This window comes from Limulus polyphemus, unplaced genomic scaffold, assembly GCF_000517525.1.
Source record: "Limulus polyphemus unplaced genomic scaffold, Limulus_polyphemus-2.1.2 Scaffold3830, whole genome shotgun sequence".
In the NCBI taxonomy this organism is placed as follows: Eukaryota; Metazoa; Arthropoda; class Merostomata; order Xiphosura; family Limulidae; genus Limulus; species Limulus polyphemus.
This window is the reverse complement of record NW_013669440.1, coordinates 96,031-97,780: the sequence shown is the minus strand read 5'-3', so window position 1 is coordinate 97,780 and position 1,750 is coordinate 96,031.

Sequence of the window (1,750 nt, the reverse complement as noted above, 5' to 3'; positions counted from 1 at the left end):
TGGTGACGTCAAGACACACATCCAGTGACATCTTCTAAGTGTCATTTGGTGACGTCAAAACACACATCCAGTGACATCTTCTAAGTGTCATTTGGTGACATCAAGACACACATCCGGTGACATGTTCTAAGTGTCATTTGGTGACGTCAAAACACACATCCAGTGACATCTTCTAAGTGTCATTTGGTGACATCAAGACACACATCCAGTGACATGTTCTAAGTGTCATTTGGTGACGTCAAAACACACATCCAGTGACACCTTCTAAGTGTCATTTGGTGACATCAAGACACACATCCAGTGACATGTACTAAGTGTCATTTGGTGACATCAAAACACACATCCGGTGACATGTTCTAAGTGTCATTTGGTGACGTCAAAACACACATCCGGTGACATGTTCTAAGTGTCATTTGGTGACATCAAGACACACATTCAATTACATGATATAACAACAACTCTTCCAACACTGCCCGCCTAGTACCCGTGTTAGAATTTCTGGTTAAGAAAACAACAACTCTTCCAACACTGCCGCCTAGTAAATGAGAGATTGTTCATTGTTTATAAAGCAAGTAAGAGAATTCTAAGCATACTTCTATCCACCAGACGGCGCTAGAAAAAGGTAAATTAGATAATAACTCTATTTTTTGTTGAACTTTCAGTCACTGACTTCTACCTTTTATACATATCCAAACTCTGTATCTATGGCTTAGCGGTACGGATCAGCGCTTATAACTCTTGAATTCTGGGTTAGATCTTCGCGGCGGAAAGCAACGCAGGTAGCTCATTGTACAGGTTTCCGCTAAAACAGAATCAACCTACTACATTACAACTCTTCCACTGTGGCTTGTAACGCTAAAATTCTAGGTTATATCCTCGCTAAGGAAGCAGTGCAGGTAGCTCATTGTATAGGTTTGTACTGAAACAAAATCAACCATCCACATTACAGCTCTCCCTCTGTGGCTTATAACGCTATAATTCTGGGTAAAATCCTCGCGGCGGAAAGCAGTTCATTGTACAAAATCAACCAACTACAATTACAGCTCTGAAAATTTTAAAGTATTTGCGACTTAGTATTGGTGCAGAGTCTTTCTGTAAGATAACACGTGTAAACTCAACGTCACCACCACCACCACCACCAACAACAACAACACAAAAAGAGGATCTTGTAAAATAATACTTATTTGATTTTTCAAAAGCACGTGTAATTTTCACCAGAGTTATGAAAGCTCAGGTTCAACTTATACGTAGGGATAAAAAAAAAAAATCGTTCACCTACAAGAAAAATGTAGTGGCGGTAACTTCATACAGTTTACAGAATATCGCGTGCACTTTACCGGCTTATCTTTTCACGTTCTTTATTTCACATACGCCTGTTCCGCCTTTATTACCACTATTATGCCGTGTTAAACACGAAGTTTGGATATAGACACAAAAAGGTTGGAACGTGACCTGTGTTCATCCAGGGCAAACCAAATAAACAGTTTTCCAATTATTGCATTAAGTTGTTAACATAAACCTCTTCAATGTACGAGAAAGATTTTTAACAATTATGAGTGAGCGTAGACATGAAGCTACGCACTTCAACAACTACTCAACACGGATCGATAAAACCCTGTGCTTTTAGAGCTAATTGCAAACACAAATTGTATATTTCAGGATTGTTGAATATATTACATGTACTTTAATGTGTTTTGTATTTAAATTGAAGGCTATGTTTTAAGCGTGGTCAATACATATAACAATTGTA